Source organism: Cavia porcellus, unplaced genomic scaffold (genome assembly GCF_034190915.1).
Source record: "Cavia porcellus strain 051 isolate PalLab524CR breed Dunkin Hartley unplaced genomic scaffold, mCavPor4.1 scaffold_31, whole genome shotgun sequence".
NCBI lineage: Eukaryota > Metazoa > Chordata > Mammalia > Rodentia > Caviidae > Cavia > Cavia porcellus.
Window position 1 is genome coordinate 6,147,744 of NW_026947514.1, and position 25,911 is coordinate 6,173,654.

A 25,911-nucleotide genomic window follows, 5' to 3' on the forward strand; every position below is an offset into this window, starting at 1 on the left:
AGATCCAGGTGAGAAGTTTCCTGAGCCCGGGAGAGGAAGGTGAACTTGCTGTGGGCTCCCAGTTCAGTGCCTTCTGCCAGCTCTCCTCATTCCAGAAAGATTAAATAATTACGGGGCTGGGGGCACCACTGTCACAAGCGATTTTGAATGCATTCTGCATTAGAAAGCAGAGGTCTTCTTAATAACATCAGATCAGACTGCCAGAGGCTCTTTCCAAACCCGGAGTGGCAGGCAGTGAGAATGTGGACTCTGACAGCCACTACCACAGAGGCCACGCTGGGAAACCGCTCCGGCAGGCCCTTGCCGGCTCTTCTTCAGGTCAGAATCGAAGCAGCTGGGAAACCCTGAAGTCGCTGTCGATCCGAGGATCGTCCTGGCTTTCATCTCCCTTTCACCCTCTTTCCTCGGGGCTCTGCATGCTTGCACTTGACCAGGGATTAACGAGATTGTTTGCATGAGGCAAGCTGGAGGGGCAGAGGACGCCGTGTGACACAGCGTACGGACACCACCGAGACCTGAGTTGCGTCAGGTCAGAACCAGAGGCTAACACAGTGCCTGGCCCTAAGACGGGACAGGCAACTGGGTCATTCAAGGACACTGCCTGGTCCTTATGGTGTCGCATGTCCTTCTGGCCAGAGCAAATCTGGCTTTTCATGCCACGCATCCTGTCTTGGATTTTCTTACAACTTCTGAGAAGAAAATTCTACAAATAGTATTGCAATTTTAGACTTGCTTTGTGGTTGTTTGCATCACTCATAGAATGCCTTTAAAAACTTTTTTTTTGCAATTCTCAATTGATCTCATTGTCCAGAGTTGTCAAAATGAAGGCTAGAAATAGAGTTGGAGATAATAAAACGTATTTAAAAAATAATCTGCAGTTCCTGAATCGCGGATTCAGTTGCTGCTCCTATTATGGCCTCTGCTACTGTCACTGTTACCTTTGATGATGCTGCTATAAGCACCACAACTGCTGTGACGAGTAGTACCCTTGATACTGCCACTCTTGCTAAGAGGACCTTACCACCGCTGCCGAAATGACTACAAACCACCCCCACCCTGCAGCTCCAGGCGTGTGACTCACCCGTGGCCACCTTTCCCATGACATTCCATTTCACAGTTCCATAACTAGAGATTTTTGCTAGTTAGCAATGAAGGGAGACTAGAAACCAGTCAGACAGGCTGAGCATCCTCCAGTCTAAAATCTGAATCGCTCTAACACCTGGAACTTTTTGAACACAGACACAACACCACAAGGGCAAAATTCACACCAGGCCTGATGTGTCCATCAGGGAGAAGAGAGAAATGGACCTAAAGAACTGCCTGACATGACCCCCAGGCCATGTGGAGAAGGTGTACAGGAAGCATGAATCATGGATGGGCTTTGTGTTCACTCCAAGGTATCTTACCACGTGTACTAAATATTCCAAACTTAGATGCGAACACTTCCGATCCTGAACACATCAGAAAGGGATACTCAACCTGTATTTGGGAGAAAAGGTTGTATTTTAATAATGTTGCTACACCGCGTTTTAGTGACTTTGCTATATGGTAAAGGACAGAAGGATTGATCTACCTCAGGCCTATACACCACCCACAAACACAGCAGTTACTGCAAAGGCTCATGGATTAAGTAGCGAAGGACTTTACTCAGCAGAGTCCCAGGCTCCAGCTGGGGTCCAGGAGACAGATGGACAGGGTCTGTGGCCTGGGTTTCCTATTTCCCTGGAAGCTGTGACCCTGTGATGGTTGATAATGACTGGTCAACTTAAGAAGTCTGATAGCTTAACTAACTCAGCTGTTCTATATCCTAGGGTGTGGAGGACATGCCCCTTACTATTCTAGCATGTCGTTCATTGTGTCAACTTGAAAAGTTTAACCAAGTGACTTAGCAGGGAGCCGGGGCCCTCCCTTTGTAAGCACCCCAAGCTTGCACAAGAGGAGGCCACCAAGCTGATGTGAATGATACATCCCACCAAGGATGGGTAACCTGCTTATAATGTAAGGGAGGAAGAGGGGCTTGCTTGCCCTCTTTTGCTCTTGATTTTTCTGTCTTCTGCTGCCTTAAACTGTTGCCCTTCACCATGCCACCCTGCCTTGCAGTCAGCTGATTATAGACTGAAACCTCCACAAAATGTGAGCTAAATAAACCTTCCCCTCTTTATTTTTAACTTTGGGTCTCCGGTATTTTGTCCCAGCAATTTGGGAAAAATAACTAACACAGATCCCCAGTGTGAGGAATGTCAGGTGGCAGAGGCCCTTGGGAGGTGAGTGGCTTTGCCGAGGTCATGTGGGTAGAGTCATTGTGATAGGATTACTGTCCCTATCTCTATAGGAGCCAGGTTCCATCTGCCACCTGAGGATGCAGCAGGAACACAGTAAAACGAATCTATGTCCACCCTAGGAACCAAAGCGGCTCCCCCTTGGTTCCAGGCTTGGGCCTCAGAACTGTGAGAGGTGCATTTCTGTACTCCTGGCTGTACAGCCCAGGGGGCTTTGCTAGGGCAGCCTAAGCTCAGGGAGATGTGGACGCCATCCATCCACAGGGGCTGGGGAGCAGGCAAAGCAACTGAGCACCTACATGCAAGGCAGTGGGCACGGGAGACTGTGAGCAGGAGGAGAAGGTATTGGCAGGGGCAGGTGGGGAGAGACAAGGCCCTGGGAGGAGCAGAGCTCCAGCAGTCAACTCCTGCCACCTCTACAGAGAAGGAGTTAGCTCCACGATTCAGATCCAGCACAGAGGAAGGCACCTGCCCCTGCGCAGAGCCAGGAGAATGCAGTTGCCGCAGGGCTTCCTCTGGAATCTCCAGTTCCCTTTTAAGCTCAGTTTGTCACAGGGCAAACTCAGAACAGCAGGCATGGCTTATGAATGCACCCTTTCCTCCAGGGGCAGAGGTCACTGGCCCAGTTGTGGGCTGGAAGCTGGGTTGAAGGAGGGTCTCTGGTCGGGTTCCTGCTCTCAGTCCTCTCGGATGGCGCCGGACTCAGGACAGACACAGCCCTGGACACTCTTCCCTCTATTTTCTGCCTCCCTCTTTTCCTGACTACTCCTCGCATTCCTCATTCTGTTTTCCTGCCTGGGAGTGGCAGAGACAAAGAACAGAGGAGGAATGAATAAAAGCAAGAAGGTGTCAGCGCAGTTCGGAGCTCTCCTTCCTCCACCTCAAATGCTCCTGTCTGTTTACTCAGGGGCAGAGATAGGGGTTCATGGAAGCACCTTCACCAACACTGCGCAAATCCACCAGGAAGTCATTATTTCCCCAAGAATAATAAAATAACAGTATATACATGGTTTATTTAAAAAAAAAAAAACTTTTGTGAGAATGTTCACATATTGTGTTTATTATGCAGTAAACATTTGCTGAGTGTTCATTTTGCTGGAATTCTTATAGATGTCACAGGGGCGTTATAAGATAGCGTTGGAGATATTAAACACACAGACACAGGCACACGCATGCACACACACACACGCGCGCACACACACAGAGCAATGTACTAAGTGGGCTGCCAGCACACGTGGCCATCCTTTTTCATGAATGGAAACTTTCCACCTGTCACCATTGTCCCCTCCAGACCTTCAGCATGGAGAACGGCACGGAGCTTCTTCACCATTCACACGCCACCACCCGACTTGGGTCAGGGCTAGGACACATTTCTGCTGCCTTTGATGCCATTAAATGCCTTGATCTGTCCCATACAGTGACCTGTCAACTACTCACTGAGATTTCTGGTAGCAACATCTAGGAGATGTCCAATCGCTCCCTGCTAAACTAAGAATAAGACATGACCCACAAGGGACCGAAGATTGGTCTTGGATTAGGAACTTCTCAGCTCCGTGGGAAGCCACTCACCTCTTCCTACACCAAGGCTCTACCTAGCCAGGCTATTTCTCACCTACCCACTCACATCCTGCAGGACTCCTGGATGGACACCTGGATCAGTGCTCCTCCCTCTCTCCTCCCTCCCCAGACTCCTATGGCTTCCTTTATTTCCTCCACTGCTGACATTATAGGCTAACCTGCCTCACAGTCTACAAGTTTCCTAGGGTGGTAGCCTGCTGTACAACTGGCATGCAGAGCAATAACCGACTCTATATAAATATGTTTTCTCAACAAGCCAAGCCTTCAAACACATTCTCTCCAGGGCTGGGGATGCAGTTCTGTTGGTAGATCTGTAGAGTGCTTGCCTAGCATGTGGGAGACCACGGGTTTGATACCCAGCACTGCCAAAATAATAATGCTAACGATCTCTCCAAGGATGTGCCCATAAGCAGGTTGGCATAATGGTAGCATCCAGGATGGGGATGGGGATCTCCCTCCTAATTAAGCAAAAATCACATTCGTCCATCTAAGACACATTTTGTGGTGAAATACTTTTCGGGAGAAGTAAGTTGTGTTGATTTCATCCTCTATTTAAATGCCATGGGTGTTGAACAAACCTACTTAAGTGCCTCCTATTAATCACTCTTATGAGTTACTTATTCTTAATTAAGAGCTTGATTATTAAAAGATAAAATCTATTCATTGCTGGCTCATATGTTACTCTCTGCCCGGTCTGGCCAGGTAAGAAGATTTTCATCATGGGTGTTGCTAAGTCCCAGGCCAACAATTTATTCTGCTGATGAGTTTTTCTCAGACTCTGTCCCATGCATTTTAAGAGAAACTGGAGGGCTTGGCAGCAGAGAAGGTTGTTTATCCTTAGAACATCCTCGACTTACTCGGGGAGGCCATGCTTTCCTGATGCCAGCATTTTCCAGGCCAGGTGTAGTCCGAACCCAGCATCACGGGCATGATGGTTCTCAGGCCTTGATCCAGAGACAACTAATCTGAATTCTGACTTGAAGGAATCCTTCTGTGATGCACACACACATTAAAGTGAGACAGCGGGGAGAGGTTGTCCCACTAGAGCATCCCTATGTTGGAGATGAGAAAAGTTGAGTTCCAGAAATAAAGAGGCTGTGACCTGGCCAGTTTGGGGCAGTCCCACTTCTGCTTCCTATCATGATGCAAAATGTCAGATTATAGCGAGACAGCAGGAAGTGCTAATTTCTCCCTTCTCTTAGCCCCTCTCTTTTGATACATGGAATTAAACTCCACCCCCTTCATACTCCTCACTTTTTAATCATTTGTAAATTTTAAGTTGCTAAACTACCCAGCTGGGCTTGAACTTTGGGTCCTCCTGCTTCAGTCTCCCAGTTTTGGGATTGCTGGCCTGAGACATCACATCTTGTATACCCTTATTTACCTACATTGGCTCTTCTTTACCTACACTGACATGTAACCCAAATGGAAAACTGATGGGCTGATTGAATACTCATGTGCGTACTGGGGAAATTCTAGTTGTATTCTGCAACGTGTCTTTTTCCCAAAGATTTTTTTTCTTTTTACTTTTTGATAGCTATTAAGGCCTACTGGTTTCTTTAAGAGCTCCTCAAGCCTGGGAAATGCCAGATTTTATTTAGCCACTTCCGCAATGACAGATGTTCAAATTCTAAATTCTCATTTCTGGAGAACTGCGAAGCAGTGAGCTACTTCCGGCGTTCTGCTCACGCATGCGCAGGTGCTGCTAGCCCGGGTTAGGGGTGGGGGTGGAGGTCCTCATGCTAGGCCCTGTGGTGCGCGCATGCGTGATCTCAGGCGCTGCCTGGTCTTGCCCTGAGCTACCTGCAGTACCACGCTTTGCTATTTGTGGTGGTGAGTTCTCAACACTTGGAATTATCAAAGCCTGTAATCTTCACCGCCAACCTGACATGTGATAAATGATGTCTTGGTCTGGTGTAATTTGCATTTCCTTATTATTAGAGAAGCTGAGTATCTTTTCCTAGATGCGTAAGCCGTTTGAATTTCCTTTCTTCTTAATAAGCTTCATTGATTTTCTTTTCCATGGCTTGACTTTTCAATATTGAAAGTCAAGCCATGGTGAGTGTGTTTTCCTCTAGTGTGAACTCTATCTTGGTTTTGCTCACTGAGCTTTTCCTTATGAGACTTCTTTTGCAGATTTTGATATAATAGAATTTGTCAATTTCCCCCCATAAGATTGTTTCATTCTGTTGTGCATTTCTGTTTAAGAAGACCATTTTACTTTCAAAGGCACAAAACATGCTCTTACCTTACTTTCTTATACTTTTGAGCAGAAGTATAAATGATTGTCATTAATGATTGGTATTTATTCTTTCCTAAATTTACTTCTCCGCCTTCTAAGGGCAGTGACACTTATATTGTATTGAGTTCTTGTTACATAGCCTTTTCCCCTGAGTCACACATTAAATGATCACTGATCCTGAGCAGTGTTAGTTAGGTGCTTGATGCTAAGTAATGGTAATCGTGGGTCTTGAAGATGCAATGTAATCTCTACCAGCATGCATCAGAAGGCAGCTTGCTCTGATGAACAGCTCCTGCCATCTTGAGCTTCCAGAATCTTGGTCTTGGATGCCTTCGTTTCTGAGCCTTGCTGGTAAAGAAGAGAATAATTGCAGAGAGCATTTTAGATTTGAAAAAACCACATCCCTTCCCATCTGCATCCCATTGTTCATTCCTAGATGCAAGGAAAGAAGAAAGTTGTCTCCCTGAGGGGCCAAGCGAGATGTAGCCCTGTGACGGTTGGGTGTCCTTCACCTGAGTGACTCACTCTTGCCCTGTCCCAGGTTATCTGGTGAGCACACACCTGCATCTGCGTGCGTACTTATTCTGCTTTTAACTTCCATGTTAGAGTTTGGTGCACTCACTTTTAAGTGTTTTTGGATTGATACGGCCTGTTTTGTACATTTTACTCACATACGTGGAATGATAGATCAATATAAATCGTTTCTCATATACTCTGAAGAATGCTACTGGACTTTTAATTGAGCGGCATCCAATTGTTAGTTTATATACTAAGTAGGTGATGATTAACATCTTTTCAATACTGAATCTTCCATATTCAATATCATGCCCTTGTTACTGGTCACAGGACTGGGTGGATTTCCTCTAAACTGCATTTAAAACAGTGAGCTTTATAAAGCTGCCCAAAGCAGCTGGTGGCTGTGAACTCTTGGGTCATTTATTATTGATCTTTCTTGTTTTCTTCTAAAAGTTTTGTCCGCATTTCCTTATAAACACTATTTTAGATGAATCCTTCCAGATTTTTCTCAATGAAAACCTTCAAGCATACCAAGCATTTGTCACGCTATAATGAAATTCCAATGCCCATGTGCCCCAGGCTTAACAATTACCAAGATTTTACAGTATTTACTCCACATAGTTTTCTTTGTTTATCTTAACTAAAATAATTTAAAGTGAATCCCAGATATATCTCTTCATGTCTATGTTAATTCAGTAGACATTTTTTCAAAAATGTGTATACTTTCTTAGGTAACCCAAAAGCCACCGTGACACGACACTGTAAAAATAATTGGGTTAAATAAGGAATTGAATCTTGGTTTCTCATTTTAAAATAGGTGCGTTTAACCTTTGTCATTGTATTCAGTACGTGGTTGGCTATATCGAGGTCATATATTTTCTTTTATTATCCTGCTGTTAATCCCCCGCCCCAGTCTAAGGGAGGCATTTTCTCTTCCTTTAATAGAGAAGTCTTACATTAATTTTGCATAGCCATCCTTAGACCTTACTATGCACAGTTACATTTTTGTTCTGAAAAAGCCTGAATCTGTGTTGCCTTCTGTGTGTAAAAATAAGATAAAAGCTTTTATCTTCTTTTATTGTTCTTCTCTGTCTTCCAGCTCTAATATTATTCCCTGCAGTTCAGCTTTAACTTGTTCCTGAATGCAAAAAGCTATGTGGTGACAGTGACCGTGAGAATGCCCACTGCCGTGTGGCTTTCACCCTGTGTACTTCTGTTCCCTGAAAGTACAAATGGTGTGTGGCAAGGTCTGGTATGCTTGTTCTGATTGCACAAGTTGTCACCGATGCATCCTAATTAGTATTACACAAATTAACACAATTGCAAAGGCAGAGATCTGTTTCCATCAAAGCCATGTTGGATGATTTGAGATGCTACCTAACATGCTGCAAAAATGCTACCTAATTCAACACAGGTAAAAAAAAAAAAACACAGAAAAGTATAAAACACATTTGTAAAATATTTGGAAGACCCTACCTCAGATTTCTTGTGAAGTTTCTTTCCACATCTAATTTAAAGTTAAATGCTACCGTGGAGTAGTCTGTACAGGGATCACATCAAACTCCATTTTCTCAGACTACACAGAAAGTCAAAGAATGAATCAGTTTTATAGACAAAAATTTAAATAGAAATAAGTTTATGTTACTGACACATTGTTTGCATCCAAGTTTCGCCTCCCAGTCTGAAATGTACAGCTCTAAGCATGTCCAGTGTGTCAGCCTTGATCATCTCTTAATATTAACAGTGGTCGTTTACTGCAGATCTCTTTGTCCTCCATTATTTCTTTCTTTGACCATACCTTGTGCTTTGCTGTTTCGCTTTATCTGTCTTGTTTTGAGCTTATGTCAGTTAGTTTTTCTTTAAAAGTGAAATTCTCGGGGTGAAAATTCCCTACGACTTTGTGCACCAAGTAGATCACGTCCATCACCCGCCTGCTTCCCCTTGTACAAGTCCAAGTGTGGAGTTCTGGGTTCAAAGCACTTCCCCTTTAGTGAAGTAATATCCTCATGACCCGTTTCATCTAGTGCCGAGAATTTAAAAATCTGATGGAAAATTTACTATCACAACTTTTTTTTTGGAAATTTAACTTTCTTGTAAATATTCCCAGTTTTCTCCTTTTATCACAACCCAAAACTTCACTATACATTTGTGCACATGTAAATTGTTAAAATCCCTCTGATCACTCACCAAGTATCTTAACCTTGATTTTTCTTTTTTTTTTTTTTTAATTTGAGAAAAGCTCATTCATCATCATTCAAAATATTACTCTTCATCTTTCTCTTGATTCTCCCTCTTCCTGGTCTCCAGAGTTTCTTTTCCATGAGATTTAGAGTTTCTAGACCTCTTATTTTCCATTTTGTTACCCGTTTAGGCTGCATTTTGGATATTTTTCTCAGCTTTGTCTTGCATTTAAGTATTTCATGCTTTTTATCCAAGTACTTAACACCTCTCTGAAGCATTTCTTTTGCACTAATCACCTCTTCACTAATAAGAAGATAGTTGGTTCTCTCCTGTAAATGTTCCTGTTGTTTTTTGGGGGGAGCCTCACTCGTGCTAGGAAAGTACTCTACCTCTGAGCTACATTCCCAGGCCCTGCTCTTGCTTCTTGACGTTGTCTTCTTGTTTTATGGTTGCTATCTTGTCCATTTCTCTCTGTTAGAATATATTTTCTTCATGTGTTTGTCTGCTGTAACTTTAGTCATCCACAGGGGCCTCTGTGTTCTCCGGTGTGAACTCGTGATGCACAATTCCTCCAGATAAATAAGGTCTGGTGTTTACTAGGAGCTAGTACAGAGGGACCGGAATCACGGTTGGGTGACTGGAGGGCTTCGCAGCTCACAGAGATTTCAGGTGGAAAGTGGAAGAGTCTCCCAGCTCCCCAGTAGGAGCACTGATCTTGCCTATGACAAGCCCTGATCACAACGTGGCTTCCTGTCCTGACTCAGGGTCTCTAATTATTTTGCATTGGTCTGGAATTTTGTTCTACTTCCTTGGCGTCTGGATCTGGTCCAGGCCTTGATTGACAACCCATCTTGGCATCTCTTTTGGCAACATTTATAGAGATTCCTTTGGGTAAGGCTGCGATTTGCCTCCTATCTGTAAATATCGTGCCTGCTTCACAAGGTGCTTTCTCCATCCTCACTCTGTTCATTTCCTGATCAGCCTGTTTTGGGGAGGAGGGGGAGCAGTGGCAGATGTAAACTCTAAAGTCCTTGCAAATAGTCTGTATTATTCTTCCTACCAGTACAGCTGTTATGAACGCACCCCAAGAGTTCACAGACAGGGGCATCGTCGGACTCTTAACACAGAGCACGCATTTCCGTGTGACAGGGCCTAGGTTTCCATGCAATGTGCTGGTCAAAGTTGAATATGCACATTCTGGTAATGTCTCTTACAAATTACTTTTCTAATTAAGTGCCTGCTTATTAAAGCTGCAATCTGTCACTGCATGGGTGATACCCAACTATATTCCTGTCTCTTTTTCACTTCGTTCAGATGTTGTTTACCAAGATGTGTTACCTCAAAAATCGACTTTGCCATTCTGTCCCCAAAGTCCTCCAGCCACTGATGGCTGCTCAGTGAAAAACAGTGCAGGAGGACTTTTGGGGGCCTTGTTACAAGACACCACTTGTTTTCCTAGTCAGAGTGAGCCAGTTGCTGTTGATCTGTAGCCTTGGACTTGTTTCTTTCTACACCAACTGGGTTGCCTGTTCTGTGCTGGACACAGGAAACTGAGACGCTACTGGCCTTTGGGCTAAAATGTTCTCCACCCCTACACACGAAAGCCGGATGTGTAGTAACTGTCTCTAGAAATGTTCAAGCTATGAAGAACAGGGTATTCCTTCTACCTTTGTTTGGAATAGACACACACAACTCATTGTGGAATCTTCCTATGTCTAAGAAGTCTAAAATTCTAATTGAAAGGGTGTTTACAGTGTACTCAATTTTCTTATGATGCATTAAAGATCTAATTTCAGTCCGCAGAACCATTCGCAGGCCTGCCTTTGTCTCCCACCCCCCACCCTCACTTCCTGCCTTTCTGTGGTTCTGCCCTTCTTAAACACATCGACACCTAATAATCCAATGAGCCCTGTCCGCTCTTCCTGGTCCATGCAGCTCTTTTAGGCCTCCGCTGGCTCTCACATCTTTCAGCACTTAGAATGGAGGCTTTGCTCAGTTGGAAAGAATTTTCCTATAGAAAGGAAGCAATGGGCAGGGATATGCTAATTGAATTCTCCGGGGTAGTAAGAGGATGCTGCTGATGAATATTCTCCTATAATAATATGTACCCTAGGACAATAGTGGCGCCATATTACTTTCTTCACATTTACTGTATTCATCATAGCAAGCACGTTTATTGTTTCCCTCAGTGGTTCCACCTAATCTGCCTTGTTCTTCCTGTGTACATTACCTTTGTCTGAGCTACTACAATGAGATGGCTGTAGGTTACTAAAACTGGAATTTTATTTCTCTTGTTTCTGGAGGGTGGGAAACCCACACTCAAGGAACCAGCCAGTAGCAGGTGTGGTGAGGTCCCATTTCCTGACACATGCGTGGTGGCTTCTTGCTGGGTCTTTATGAGGGACAGGGAATGGTTCTCTGTCCCTTCTTTAATAAGGACACAAATCTTACTCAGAAGGGGTGCCATCCTCATGCTCCAGTCACCTCCCAAGCCCCTAAAAATATCCTATTGGTGACCAGGTTTCTATGTATGAATTTGTAGAGAACAGGCATCCAGACGGGGGACCTGGGCTGTAGTGTGAGATCCTGCATTGTATGGACATCAGTTGTCCTCCTGGACCCACTGCTGCTCCTTAACACACCCAGCTCAGTTCTTCAATTAGGAAGCAGTAAGGACAGAAATATCTCAAGTTTGTTTCTAAGAAATAGTTTCTGTCCATATTTTGCAAACGCTCACTGAAGGATTCCTAAGTGTTAGGAAGATCCTCACCTGGGAAAGGAATTGGACTCTTGGAAGTAGCTGGTCTATACCACAGGCAGTCACCTGGGTGTGATGGCAGATGGTTATAGGTTCAACTCTTCCCCTGTCACCTTCTGACTTTCAGTAGAGGACATCCCTCCCTGCTGTGGGGGGCAGGCTCCACCTTCATAAACTCAGGAGATCATGCGTGCTGCGCAAATGCCTGGGCGTGGCATGGAGCCAGGAAAGACCTGGAAAGGGTGCAGCCCGTGGCCAAGGGAGTTCACATTGTCCCATTCTCCTCTCCTGTTGTCCCTTAGAATACTTGGAGCTGTATCTGTACCATGAAAAACAAGAAGGCTGGCTTTCTGACCATGGGTCACATATCAGGTGAGTTTCTTTTTTTTTTTAAATTTTTTGTCTTTTTCGTTTTTATCAGTACCAGGGATCGAACTCAGGACTGCCTGCTTGCAAGGCAGGCACTTATGCCGCTGAGCTAAATCCCCAGCCCCTGTGAGCTGATATTTAAATCCCACCCCAAGGAAATCCAAGTCACAAAAGTGGAGTCATGCATAATCCTGACCTTAGGCTTCAGGAACAAAACAGTGGCCAGGAGGTAGCGCCTGGTGCCTCTCGAAGCCCTAAATGTTTCCTTTCCTCTTATCCAAGTCTCTCTTCCTGGACTTACAAGACTTGCACGACGATGCTGTAGGCCACACTGAAGCAGAGGAGGCCAACATGGGGGTCTGCTGGATGCTTCATGTCTTACTTTGTTCAACCTCGTTGGCCACGGAGAGCCCATGTGCTCAGCTCTGGCAGTTCTAATATCAGCACAAGAGAATAAAGCTTTTCAGGGGACACAGTGACTCCTTTGGAGGCAGATCACTGTGTAGAGGCTGTACCAGCTCAACAAACCCAGTCACGTGGGTTCACAAACAGAGCCGGATAGACTCTTCACTGGGCCAAGTGGATCAGGCGCCCACCACTGAGTCCAGCCTGAGTTTCTCTCGAATTTTGAGAGCAGCTGTGCAAAACCAAATAAATGCAGAGTGACCATGGGCCTAAAGGCTGATCATGGACGTGGGAGAGAGCAAGAGAGAGGAAGCTGGAGCTTCCTACGCTCCCGAGCATTCCAAGTCCACGTCCAAATTATCTTCACAGTAACATTCAAGGGCTGGTCAAGAAAACAGCCTGCTCTGGATGTCACAGGAGGGTGACATTTCATATGGAAGTTGGTAATATAAAGGTACAGGGCAGACAAAGCATTCAGACCAAAAGCACGGGCAGCCCTGGGGGAAGGACTCTGGAGGGAGCCACCCATTGTGACTCAAGGCTGCACAAATGTGACCATTGCTGGAGATGCTCAGGAAAGGATCACTAACTGTAGTCTCTCCTCTGCCCTCTTTTGGTTCTCTCTTCTTACAATAGTGTCCCCCAGTAGACTAGCTGGCCAAAAAGCTAAACAGCAAGCAAGTCAGGAAACAGAGAAGGACAGAGCTGGGCAGGAAGATCTGTGATCACATGGGCAGGGCCACACCTGGCTGCAAGGGGTTTGCTAGTGAATCTGACCTCATGCCATGCTTGATGGAATCCAAGCATCTGAAGTAGCTGTGCATTGTCAACTCCAAGCCAGCCAGGGCGAGGAGTTGTGGTAGGCGCGGAGGTCGTGCATATTAGCCTTGCTATGCCCACGGGGTTTCATCAAGTAGATGTCAAACTATAGCTAGCATAGCTTTTCTTTTTTTCTCTGACAAAACGCCACTCTGAAGGGACAGCACCCCACGTTGCACATCTTCTCTGAGGAGATCCAGCAGGGACTGGTCCCTACCTCTAAGCCTGAAGTTTATGCTCTTTGCGGTAGCCCAGATCTATGGAAAAGCTGTTCAGGAGCCTGGGAGAGGTGATGAGGTGCTGGTCGTGGTGGTTATGCAAGTGCTGCACTGAGAGAACTGAAAATAAAAAGTGGAAAGAGCCTGAAAAAAAACGTGCAGTACTCGCCGTGAGCCAGGCTGCGGGTCTGTCTTTCCTGCCTGTGCGTCTCTGCCTGTCTCCCCTGAGGGTCACGCTTCTCCCTTCTCTTCCTTGGGAACCAGCATGCCTTCCTCAGAATCTCAAAACATTGTCTGTGGCAGAGGACAAAGAGGGTACAGTGTCACCAGTGCAGGACCTGAGTCTTAATTACTGAAACCAAAAGCAGACAAAACAGTAACAGTGCCTGTGCGGCTCCCCAGTCACTCGGGATCCTTTTCGAGTGTGTGAATCGCCTCCACCGTAACTGGGGAGGAGCAAAGGGGTCCTTCCAAATTGTCCCCGGGCAGGGAGTGAGATGAGGGGTGACGGGGGAGGGCAGCCCGGAGACCAAAGCTCACGGCCTCGCCTGTGCCTCTGACCCACCCAGAGGGGCTGCCGAGGAGGGGGTCATTCATCTTTTGTTCCTGCTTCTCTTTCAAAATACATTCCCATGGCAGCCAGGACACTTAAAGAGTGTGACTGAGTAGTTCTCTGGGAGGCAGGTGGCGGCAGATGGGTAAGTGTGAAAATGTGATCTATCTGGGATCTCACACTAGCAACGAGCACAGAACACCGCTGGAACTGCAGCTCTCAAGGGGACAGCTCACAATTTATGGCCCAAGGGCTGGAACTAACGTCCAGCTTTTGGGTCTGAACTGCAAGGATGGCCAAGAGGTTGGGGCCTGAGCCTGCTCATTGCCCTCACCTCTACCTCGAATGGCTTCACTTATGTTATCTTGAAATACACAAGCCGATGCATTCATTCTGATCACTGTTGAATTTAACGTGGCAGTGGCATCGCATGAAAAATGTCCAGGAGGGTGAGAAGGGGTAGGAGGGCACTCCTACCCTGCCGGGTTGGATCTGTGATAAATATCTGGGTACATGCTCACGGCACACCCCAAACCGAAGGAGACAGACAAACAAAAGCAGAGCCAACTTGATTTGAAGATACAGAATGCATTTGAAATAAGCTCGTGCAGTCCTCGATTCCACAATGATTAATAAATACCAGATCAAATGCCAGGTGATATCCTGATCATAAAGAAAAGAGAGTGAAGGAGGCAGGTTTCCTCTGAAAGGAGCTTGAGCTGTAACACAGGACTGCAGGGTCCCTTGGCTTCTCTTCGGAGCCTTGGAACCCAGCTAGAGGGGCCTCTGCCTCCAGGGAAGTCATATTCATATGGCCTGAGTAGAAAGACCAAGCTCCAAGCTCCTTCGGAGGAAGGGATTTTTTATGGTGGCTTTTGAAGAATAGAGTGAAGTTTACCAAGTGGAGAAAGTGGAAAACACCAAGGTCAGGAAGGGGCACAGGAGGTCACTATGGGCCATGGTGGCTGCCGAGGAGAAGGTGGGGCCCACGTAAGGGTGGACGGAGAGCTGCGGGGTGGGTTTCCTATCCTCCAGGCTCTGTGTGCTTTGTCTTTGCGGCTGGAGTCACAAGGAGGCTTTTCCTTCCCTCAGAATTTCCAAACGCAGAGGACGGAGGTCCAGGCCTTGAGCCCTGCAGCCAATCGTCAGGCCCCCCGCAGCCCCGGAAAAGGCACAGCAAATGCTTCAGATCTTGGGCTCTTTCTGCTTTATTCAGCTTGCAAATAAAAGCCACCATGCTGTCTGAAGTTTTCTCCAAGTTATTTGTATTCTTCCGTGTTTATATTTTAATCAAACTAGTCCTATACCCTCAGAATTTTGCATGAAGGCACAAGATGTCCCTGGATTTCTGTATGGCAAAATGAGTTCCAATATTTTAAACAAAATTTCCCCTAGGAGATGTTAATATCCGCAGGCATTGTCTACTCAATTTTAAAATTCAGTTTGGTAAGATTTTTTTTTTGTTTTGTTTTGCTTTTAATTTAGTTAAAACCCAAATTCCTCCTTCTCCTCACAGTAAGATTATTGTGAGGATCCTCTTTCCCCATTAGACATGGGAGTAAACGGCGAATCAAAAAAATTTGATCCAAGTCCATGGCTGTAAGCAGCAAGGGGAGGAAATGGTGAGAACGGATTTTCTCTTTATCCCGGTGATGCGGCGTCCTAAGAGTTTGGGAGCTGAGCAGAATATTACACAGCCTGGTTCAAAAATGAATACGGGAGACCTTTACAAGGCCCATGCGAGGAATTTCAGGAAGGTTTAATGCGGGGTATTTCTTCACCTGCTTACTCGAGAGTGTGTGAAACCGGAAGGGAAGATAGGTGAGTTCTTCTCTCGCCTTGCACCCACCTCCGCTGCCTGCAGCTAGGCTGGCACCTGGGCTGGAACCTGGCAGCAGCGCTTTGAGAATGAGCTCTGTCCCGCTGTGACTCCTGCACAGAGACACCTCGGCTCCCTCTCCCAGCCACTGTGATCACCTCTGAAGGGTTAACCCACAGCGGAGCCCCGAAGGGCCGAGGACTGCAGAAATCAAACTCACCCAGACCTGGGCTGCTGCCGAGTTCCTGCAGGGTGAGTCATTCAGGAAAGATTAATAATGAAAACGGTTAATTTATAACTGGGCACATCCAAGGAAAGGGCCTCTGTGGAGAGCCTGGGCCACGATCGTTTTTCTCATTAATAATAGAACCAACCTGGGTGAGTCATAGGCAGCTCAGCTCAGTAGATGATCAGAGTCTCTTCCCCTCCCTGTGCCCTGGCCGGGACATCCTCTCCCCGGCATCGCTGGTCCCCATCCTGCCGTCCACTTGGTTTATCAAGCGCCCTCTTCCTTTTCCATCCCTGTCCTTCTTTCCTCCTTGTGGATGCTTCTCTTTTTCTTTCTGCTTCCCGCCCTTCTCACTTCCCGCTTCCTCACCTTCGGGTTTGTATTCCTTTTCTGACAGCTCTGAATGCCGTCACATCGAAGTCAGTGGATTTTGCAGGGTATTAAGTTTCACTATGAAACTTGTAGAGGATGGAACCACCCAAACCACCCTTTTCCCTGCCAACACTAGTCTCTGCTGGGAGAGTCAAGCCCAGGAACGCTGACAGCGAAGGTCCTTTAGCACAGAGCTTCCCCGATCCTAATGAGGATCCATATGACCCAGGGATATCATGCAAAGGCAGATTCCATTCTGGGGGGGTTAGGCCTGGGCTTGGGGTTCTGTAGGTCTCACTAGCTTCTGGGTGCCCCCCAGTGCAAGTAGCAAGACTTCCTGGCATGGCTGTTTCAGGCATCCCTCTTATCAGAGCAGGCTGTACATTCTAAGAGAGGAAAAGCTGCCCTAGGCCAGGCACCCTAAAGCCTCCAGCAGAGTGGGGACTCGATGGGACTCAGGGCCAGAGCTGTTGGGAGACCGGCACCTCTTTCCCCTTTTGCTGGCTGTCGTGTGATGTGTTTTGCCCTGACATACCTTCAGCTGAGGGTAGAGAAGGTCTAACTTTCTAACTCAAGACAAGATTGTAGATAAAAACCTCAGGCTCAGGCAATGCTGGGTTTGAAGACTTTTGTGATGCATATAGTCTCTGACATCGGGCAGGACATCTCACCTTTTGCCCCTCAGTCTTTACATTTTGGAAAGATACCTGTATTAATCTCTGGGGAACTGTGAGAATTAACCTGCAATCTGTGTGCTCACAGTCCCCAGCTTGGAAGCTGCGCTCAGCAAAGCCACAGTCTGTCATCAGGAGGCTCCATCTCAAAGCCTGAGGCTCCAGCCCGAGGCTCAGGGTTAAAGTCGACGCCTGTCTTGCATGTGGAAGGCATGTTTGAGGATGAGTTTCCTACTTTTTCTGTTCCTGTGGCAACACATTCCCATATACATTTATCCCCCTGTGAGTCATCAATAGAGAAGGAGCCCATGGCCCAGCGAGCAGAAGGGGCCTCCAAAACTTGTCTCAGGCATTGGCGGGAGGTCGGACTAATAGCGAATTCCCAAACTCCCAGCAGAAGATCTGCTTGCGATGGTTCACTGAAGTCCAGCACCACACCGGCTTCCAACCATGTCTCATTATCACCTTTTCTCAGAATGGGCATAAACTTCCAAACCTTCAGTGCAACAATTAATCTACATCTTGAGCCACATTCCTCCAGCCCAGCTAAAACTATCTCTGGAGCTGAAAGTCCTAAGGTAAATAAATGCACAGAAAACAGAAAATACAAGGTCTTCTGATACCCTTACAGACATTGAAATGATCCGTCTTTCAGTAAGATTGTAGATTTTTCATCATCCACTTTGGTTTCCTATAATAACTTGTATTTTTTGCCCTCTCTCATTCTTCCCCCCACACCTGGCACTTTGAACTTCATGTCCCCAGGACACAGGTCCCTTGGTCTCCTCATTCTCACCTTGTACCACCTGATGATATTGGCCCACTAGAGAAACCGCTGTTCCCCTGGTAGGTTTCAGGGTTTCGTAGTGGAGCAATGGTGGATGTCTTACGCTTTGCATCCAACCCTGTCAATCACAGACATTTTGAAATCTCCGGCCTCGGTTTCTCTCAACCCAGCAGAGCCACACGGTGTGCTGTTTCTCAACCTCCCAGAAAGATTTTTCTTAAACAGTTTGAAACCAGAGCGAGGCTGAGGTGCCCATGGGTGAAGGCTGTGTGTGTTCTGGACGTGGACGGCGACCACATCCTTTGCTGAATCTGTGGTGTGGTGAAGTCTTTTCTCCCGTGAAGCCTCGCTGTCCTCCAGCGGGCAGGGGGTGTGATGATTCTCCCTCCTGCAGCTCTCAAGTGGGTGATGCTTCTGTGTGTCCTGTGTGCCTCTCCAGGGCATGCAAAGAGAGAGAGGCAGATGCTCCCAGCACACACCTACCCTTCCTGGCCCCTGCTCTCCCACTGTCCCCCAGCGTCACCCCACTTGGTCAGCAGCAAAATGTGCGCTGGACCCAGCGCCCTTTTCTCCAAATCCCACCAAACACAACTCCGCTCCACACCAGGCTGGTGAGATTTTTTCTCTTTTCTTTTTTTTTTTTTTTTTGCTTCGTTGTTTCATTTTCATGACATCCACCATCAAGCTGAGTATGTTTACATTCTGATTTCAGAAAGCAGGAAAGGTAAGATGTTGACTAAAATTTAATTACAGACCACGGAGCATGATTAAAACAGATGGTTTTAGAAAATATGTTCTGTTTTTTTCTTTTTCCTTCCTCTTTTTTATTTTTTTTTAAAGAAAAATCAACAATGCGATTTTGCTGGCCTTCTTTGGCTGGGTGTCTTCTTTCCACTTGGATTTCTTTTCTTTCCTCTTCTTTTTTTTTTTTTTTTTTTTAATTCCCTTTCTGCCTTTCTTATTTTCTAAAAAGCTCTGGATCCCAGCCAGTTATTATAAGCTGAATGCTTTGGCATGGAGCCAAGATGCCAATAGTCAAGCGTGAAGCCAAAATGGGTGGTTTTTCTCTCTCCTGTTCCCCTTCACACTCTGTCCCCCACTTTTAGCTTGAAGCAGGAAGAGGGCACACATTTCTGTTGCTGTCCAGATTTAGCAAATCTGCTCCAATAGTTGAGAGTGGGATCATCTTAGAGAGGAAGAGACAAGATTGTTGTAAAAGGTTGGCATCAAAGATTTTTAAGGGCCTTTCCTGATTGTTACCTATCTGGGGAAATCATGTTGATTGTCTTAATGCATGAATGATAGGGGGCTAAGCATTCTCTTTATTGATAGCCAGTGCAGCCGTGCACAGTGGATTCGGGGTGAGAGCTGGCCTAGGAGACCAGCCAATCAGTGACAAGGAGCTGAAGTTCCAAGGGAACAAGCGACCAAAGTATTGCACTCACTGGAATGCTTCAGTCTCCATATCTAAAGGAAAGGAACTTCAGAACGGGAACCCCAGGAAGAGGTGTACGAGTTTCCTGTTGCTGCTGTAACAAATTAGCATCAATGTACAAACTTAAAACAGCTCACAGTGACTATTTCACAGATGTAGAAGTCTGAAATCATGAAATCAAGATGGTGACACTAGGAACAATTTCCAAATCACGCCAGGGTACCGTGAGTACATGTCCAGCCCTTCGCAGCTTGTGAAAGTCATTCAAGCACTAGGCTGGTAGACTTCCCAGTGGTGACCTTTGGCTGCTTCCACCTTCACTGTCCTTCCATGAGAGCCGTGGAAAACCCAACTCCACATTTTAATTTTGTCACATCTCCAAGTCTTTTCTGCCATGCAAAAGAGCAGGTTTCAAGGATTAGGGCGGAGACAACTTTGGAGATGAGGTGTCTCCCAGAAGAAGATTTGCTCATCACCATTGTGACCCATGAGAGTCCCAAAATGCAACACTGGAGATAGTCATAGCTCTGGAAAAGCCACATTATTCTTCCTTACTTATCTGAAGAACTTTGTTGCTCTGTTTTGAATCTTAAATGCCTCCCAAAGCTCGTCTGGTGAAGATTTAGTCCACAGCACAGCGGTGTTTCAAAGTTGGGTGTTCTAGAAATGATTGGATTTTGAAACTTTTGATGTCATGAATGGATTCATCCACTGTGGATTCATAGTTTTCTGATGTTGACAGAGGGGCTTGTTATACAAACAGCTCCCTTTTTGCTTCCTAGCAAACTTTGTGAGCTGAGCAACTTTTTTCTGCTGTGAGTTTTCACCATGACGCTGTGCCTTGCTACAGACCCAGAAACAACAGAGCTAAGTAACCATGGAGCAAAGCGTTAAAATTATGAGTCAAAAACCAGAAAATGGACTAAGATAATTATGTACACACGGGTTTGGTTCTTCAAAGTCATGCCCTCTACTGAGGCCTGTGTCTTAACTCTGGTCTTGAAAACAAAAGATGCAGCTCATCAGGACTTGGCCATCACTGGCCTCTCGCATCCCTTCTCAAGGTGCTGTCCCTTGCAGGAGTTGTTGGGTGTAGCTTATCTTGTCTCCTAAGCTTCCCCCAGCCTTCTCTCCTTCTTGTTCACATTTCTTCCGTTCTCCCTCCAAAGCAGACTGCCACTGGCATAGTAGGATAATTTGGCACATCTGATACAAACATTTGGGTTGACCTTAATGAAAAAAATATAAGCAAATATCGAAGCCTACAAAGTATTTCCTAACCACACCTGTGCATTTACCCTTATATAACATAAGAATGCAGATAGAAGAGAATAATATTAAGGAAACTCCAGAAACTCAACTCTTCCCACCTGCCTTTTATTGTCCCTGGTTTGAACAGTCATGTTAGCAGGTTCAGCAGAGAGGAAATCCTTCAGCCCATTTGACTACAGCAGATGGGACCACAAAACCTCAAAACGAATTGTATGTGAACGATACAGACAAATCCATGCAACCACCTATGTAGGGCATTTCTGCTTCAGCCTTGCTGAAAACACATACAGAACATCAATCATCATGGAGTCTTAAGCAACACTTTCTAAGTGAGCAAATTAATATATTAGCAATTCAAAAAAGATAATCAAATCAGGAGAAAAAAGAAACATTAAGTCTTCCGGGAGACAGGAGAGAGTTATTTTGATCTGGGATCCCAAGGAATAGAGTACACACAGAAGTGTTTGTTTCATATATAAACTCGATATTATGCCATGGCAATAACCTTTGCTCAACACAGATATTAAAACTTCATGGTTTGAACATGTTTTTGTACAACTGAATAAACAAAAGAATATTATTGATAAGACTCCCCAGAGGAAAGGCTTAATATGTCTTCATTATTAGGGCTGTAGGGAATGTGTGACTTAAATATTATTTTCTCAGGCCTCCAAATGAACAAGATTGCCGATCCTCTTGAGATTCATAAATGTTAGAAAATGACACTGGATAACATTCTGTGGGAAGCCATCGCTGACTCTCAGGAAGAGAATATTTTTCCCGAGGACCTGCCTCTGCGGGGATGGAAATTTGAGACTCTGTGGCATTCGCAGTACCTGTTCACAGGTCCTGGCTTCAGAGTGGACAAGTGAGCACCTGAAGCTCTTTTGAAGGACATCAAAGAAGAGGGGGCTGGATTGGTTGGCCCAGTACTGCAGCCAGCAGACACTGGTGCTCTGCAAGCACCTGCTGCGTGACCTTTGACATGGGAATCCCTGACTATGCCTTTGTCATATGCAGCAGGTTGTGCGTGAGCTGTGCATGCTGGGCAGGCTCCTGACCTTGTCCATCTCTGGTTATGTCCAATATGGTGGATGCATGTGAGGCCTCGCAGAGCATAATACATGGAGATAAGAATCTCTTCCCTCTTTAGTCTGACCTAAATGAAGTAGTAAATGTTAGCTATTAATACATATACCTAGTCTGCTTCTCTTTCCTATAAAATTAGAACATGCATTGCTAAGCCTCGAGCTGGAGTGGAGGGGTTTACCAGGAGTACTAAAGTCATCTAGGACATTTGCAATGTGATGCCCTGAGCTGATCATTTGGGCATTAATTAAATTCACAGTTTCTCAGCTTTTAAATGGAGAACCGGCAACCAAGATTAAAGCTTTCTAATGTCAATTGCTCATGATTGATCTAAAACTATTCGATTTAATCAATTATAAAGCCTACACTTTATCTCCAACATGCATAATCCATCTCAGATAACTCCAGTCTCTAAGTGGAAGGCTTCCCAGGAGACTATGTGTCAGGCTTTTGTCAGGTTTGAGTCTGTTCCGTCTTGCGTGCTGAGAGCTTCCGTTTGTCTCCATACATACAGACTGTGAAATATTTTTCATGAATCTCTAATCTTAAGTCAATTAATCAAGGTAGTGGTCCTCACTGTGATTCTTGTACTACTTTTTCTTCAGATTTCTCTGCTGTTTTCTTTTCTGAGTCCATATATATTTTGTGTTGGTTTGTTTGGTTGTTTTGTAGTACTGGAGATTCAACCCAGAGCCCTCTGGATTCAACCTTTTATTACTTTTTAAATTTTGAGTCAGGGTCCTACTTAGCTGCTAAGTTTCTCAATCTTGGTTTGAATTCCTGCCTCAGAATCCTAGAGTGCACTGCCATGCCTGGCTTTATGCGTCTGTATTTTATTAACCTTTGGTCTTTACCCTAAACACCCTTCTATTCACAAGGGAGGGATGTTGGCCAGAGGCCCTGAGCCTGGAGGAAAGACATCTACATTCTAAACACAACGCAGCGCTTCCCCTATCTTCCTGGGCTCCTTACTGCTTCCCGCTGGGTGCAGTTTCTCTCCTGCAAGAAGAGGAAGGCAGGTTAGCTTATATCAGGGTGCCGTTCAGCTTTTCTCTCCTCATGGTCCTACCTGGGAAAGCAGTGCAGAGAGCTTGTTTACTTCATGAGCTCTCCCTACAAACTTCTCAGCCATTGAGTCTTTTACTGTCACTTCTTTGGGGCTAAAGTTGCATAGGGGAATAAGCCATCTTTATTTGCCATCAAGAAAAAGTATCTCAAGGACATTCCTAATTATTTATTTGCATCCTGCAGAAATAACAGTTGTCGGGATGATCACTTCACATCTTGCTGGACTTTTTCACTCTTTATAACTCTGAGCAACTGATGGGACATTTAAGGTTTGATTTTTTCTTCTGGAGAAATACTACTTTTTTCTGGCCTATTTCAGAGTAATTTCAGAGAGATCTAAAAGGATAGTACATGTAAAAATGTTTGCCACCCTAACAGTCTTAAATAACAGTGCTGATGAATTAATGTGTGTGCTGCTGTAGTGCTTGACAAGCATTTGCTGTGGGTATTACCAAAATACTGTAGAGCTATATGCTTCTTAGAAATGCAGATAAAAATAAATCCTATCCAAGAGTGTGGTGCATGCCTGGAATCGCAGCACTCAGAGGCTGAGACAGGAGGATCATTGCAAGTTCGAGACCAACCTGGGCTACAAGGTGAGTTCAAGGCCAGCTTGAACTGCATAACAAGACCCTATCTCCAAGAGACAAAACAAACAAACAAAAAACCCAAGTAAACAAACAAAAGAAAAACAAAAACTTAAGTCCTGAAACATATCTTACCCTGAAAGAGTTTGGAAAAAGAATTTGAACTGTGATTTTTCACATTAATTATAAAACTCTAGTGTACTAGTAATAACAACTTAAACAGCTTGGTAATATTACTTGTATGATCAATAGCTTAGTCTACCTGTTCAATCTGTGATTCTCATACATTTAGGAAATTTCCAGCTTTTCATGGTTTCCAGTGATGTTGAAATTGATTCTAATCTGTGAATACTTGTGTAAAAAACAGGAACGGTCTCCAAGCTGAAGCACATAGGGCTTATGCCTTCTTCATTTTATTAACTATTGCTAAGTTGTTCTCTAAAATAGTTATGGCACCATAACTAATTTTTAGAGCTTAAATATTTTTTTTTGGTCTACTTTCTGGGAAATATCTGAGACCTGTGGTCCAGGTGGTGGTCAATACATTCTCTAAAAATGCTTTAAAATGAAAATTAGATCTTTGATTTAGAGTATGTTGTGTTCTGTGTATTTACTTTTATTTTTAAGCTTTCTGTTATGGTTTATATCTCAGTGTCCCCCCAAAGCCTCATGAGCTCCTAGGTGGGGATGTGGGAAGTGACTGCATGATACTGGATCAGGCATGTGTGATGCTGAATCATTCCACTGATTGGTTTATCATAGTTCTGAGTGTGGCTGGTGAATTTGCTGAAGAAGCAAAGTCCCTCCCCCTATTCAGGTGTGGATGCTATCAACCAGTAGGCTGGTAGCTGGAATGGGATAAAAAGGGAAAGAAAAGAGATGACACAAAGTTTCCTGCCTGTCATGCCCTGGACTCCTCTTCTGCCATGACACTGCCATGCTGACTTGCCTGGAGTTAGCCTGTTATGGTCTGAAACCTCTGAAAACTATCAGGTATAATAAATGTTCTGCCCTTTAACTTGTGGATGTCAACTATGGTGTCACGGTGATGGGGAAGTAACTAAGTTACTTATGTTGTTCAGATATCCTAGATTATTATTTTGTTCTTGAGACAATTGTGCAGTTAGTATTTCCAAGAATAATAGTGTGTTCTTGATATTTATTGCAATTCTTTTTTTTTTTTTTTTTTTTGTACCAGAAATCGAACCCATGACCTTACGCTTGCCAGGCAGGTGCTTATGCCACTGAGCTAAATCTCCGACTCTGAGCTAAATTATTGCAATTCTATCATTTCTTTTATATAATTTATAGATATATAATTGAATATTTAGAAATTCTAAGTTGCTATTACTTCACGCATTTTTGTTTCCTGTAATAATTTATGTGTTCTGTGTCCCCATTACTACCTTTTATGATTAGTTTTTATGCTTCTTATTCATTTACTTACATCCTTGATAAATAATTGTTTCTACCTCTCACTTGTTTTGTTTCTCTCATCCAGGTGGCAGTTTATTTATTTACCTGGAAAAATATTAAAATTTATTATGTCTACCAATGTATTTGGACTTTCTATCTCTTCCAATTTTCTTCTTATTTCCTATTGGATGAATGGCTCCTTTATTCCTCCTGATGAAGTATAAATTAATCATTTGATTACTAGAGATATTCAGTTAATTTTGAAATCTAATGCTTTGGATTTAGTTTATTACAGTCAAAAATGAAAGAAGCTGTCTCTTTTCTGGGACAAGAAAAGAGACACTTTAAAAATGGTTGTTCAAAATTTTAGTATCACATTGTTTTGGGATTTGTGGGCACGTATTTCTTCCTGATATGTCACTTTTACCTATTACTTTTCAGCGCAGTTCAGGTAAATTTTCATTTGTCTGGAATGCCTTTACTTCAGGTTCACACTTGGATGGCACCTCGCTGGTCGTGGAATTCTCTCTGGACCCCCTTTCTCCACCAATCTGAAGATAAGATCCTCTGCTCTCCCAGCTTTATTCACTAATAGCTGGTGAATGGTCTGATTACAGCATCCACCTAATATCCAGTCTTCAGTTCACAAATTCTCCTCATCCAATTTGAATCATGTGTTTAAATTTTCCCTGGAGTCTTAAATATTATATTTTTTGGCTTTCCTATTTTATATTTTTTCTGTTAAATTTTATCTCTGAATTTTCTTTCCCTATGAAAGTTTAGTTTCATCACTCAAATACTTTTTTGTGTGTGTGTGTGTTTAAAATTGGTTCTCACTTGGCCCGTGTGATCTTTCATCTGTTCTTGTGTTGTTTCCATGATGCGAGGTAATTAGTCATTTATTGGAGCTCGGATTGCATGTATTCTTCCACCACCGTAACAGCTCTTACACACATGAGCAGTGTAACCACCAGCGGTGTAAGATTTCACAGCCATATTTACCTTCTAACCCTCTTTACTGTATTCTAAAGGTATCATATCTCTTACACAACACACTTGGAATAGCCATGCTGGAATGCTTGTTTTTAACATTCATTCATGTTTTAAAGAGTTTTGCAGTGAAAATACTTCAGAAGATTTGCATGAATGCTAGTATTTCTGCTGTTCTTCATTTCTGTAGTTTCAAGCATCTCTGGGATAACTTCCTTTATCAATTCTTTAAAGGCTAGACAGAGGTGGCAGTTT